This window comes from Nicotiana attenuata, unplaced genomic scaffold (genome assembly GCF_001879085.1).
Source record: "Nicotiana attenuata strain UT unplaced genomic scaffold, NIATTr2, whole genome shotgun sequence".
Lineage (NCBI taxonomy): Eukaryota > Viridiplantae > Streptophyta > Magnoliopsida > Solanales > Solanaceae > Nicotiana > Nicotiana attenuata.
In genome coordinates, this window is record NW_017670630.1 from 475,482 (window position 1) to 476,908 (window position 1,427).

Consider the following 1,427-nt stretch of genomic DNA (forward strand, 5'->3'; position numbering starts at 1 on the left):
TTTTTGGCCGGGAGATCCTCGGTTTTTTGGCCAGGATTTGGAAAGAAAAAGATCCTCGGTTTTTTGGCCGGGATTTGGAAAGAAAAAGCTCCTTGGGTTATGCCAGGGAGATCCTCGGTTTTTTGGCCGGGATTTGGAAAGAAAAAGCTCCTTGGGTTATGCCAGGGAGATCCTCGGTTTTTTTGCCGGGATTTAGAAAGAAAAAGCTCCTTGGGTTATGCCAGGGAGATCCTCGGTTTTTTGGCCGGGATTTGAAAAGAAAAAGTTCCTTGCTACCATGATTTGTTTCTCTTTTGGGGTTTTCATTTTCATTTTTTTTATATTTTACTTTTTATTTAGCAAGCGCATGAAAGAATTTGGGGGGGGGGGGAATTCATTTTTGGTCATTTTCCTGCTGCAAAGCTGTTTCAGCGCTTGCGCATTTCACTTCTTTTTGGGTTGCACCTGCTTCTTGCATGGTTGCTCTGAATAAGACCTGTTTTCAACAAAGAACAATTTGTTAGTTTGATACGGTGGTTTGTTTTGTGGCCCTGATCATCCCAATTGCTTGATCCTGGCCCCCTTTCCGTTGAGAACTTTGCTGCTTGTTGGCCTTGAGGGTGAATCTCTTTTCAAACCGACCGGGTTCAACTCTCAGGATTTCATTATGACTCGCCCGTGTGGGCTCTGGCCTTTTCACTTTATTCTGCCTTTGCCTTTGATTTTCTTTCTTTTCCAATGTCTTTGCTTCGAAAGCATCAACCACTATGGTCAGTCGGGATTGGCCTGACGCACTCGCTGAGGTTGGGTATTTTCTTTGACTCAGACCAGGCAGAGCCCTGTGAAGCCGGTCCTGCCACCTTTTCTTTGTAATAGTTATGGAATCAGAGTTAAACCGAAAGGGATTCAAAGAAAAAGTATGCAAAAGGCAAGCATATGATTCTAAAGAGAAGCGTCCCTTTCGGGGGAAAAGAAGGACTTATCTGGGGTGCATGCTGGCTTCAAATGAACATGACATGCTTCTTGGACTGGACGCCCGACCCACACAAACTTTCCAGCTTCTCGTGAACCCATTGATCCGCCTTTCAAAACTAGGAACCTTGCCAGGACTCTTTTAGTGATGAGATGTCTTCTTTTCGGCCGACAGCGCTCTTTGTAGGTTTTCGCCAATCGACCTCTCTCATTTCTCTTCTCACCGTCACCCGATAGTGCTCTTTGCGAGTTTTCACTAAGCGGACTCTCTCATTTTCAATTTCTCTACTCACCATCGCCTTATGGTACCCGAAGGTTTTCACCGATAAGACTCTCTCATTTTATTTCTCTCAATTTGCATTGTGTCAAATTCCAACAATAACGTTTTCCACTTCCCTGCCTTTGCCAATTGATCGGAAGGACTTGGACGAAGTCTTTGGGGTAAAAAAGATTTTGGGTGGAACTACAACTTTGGA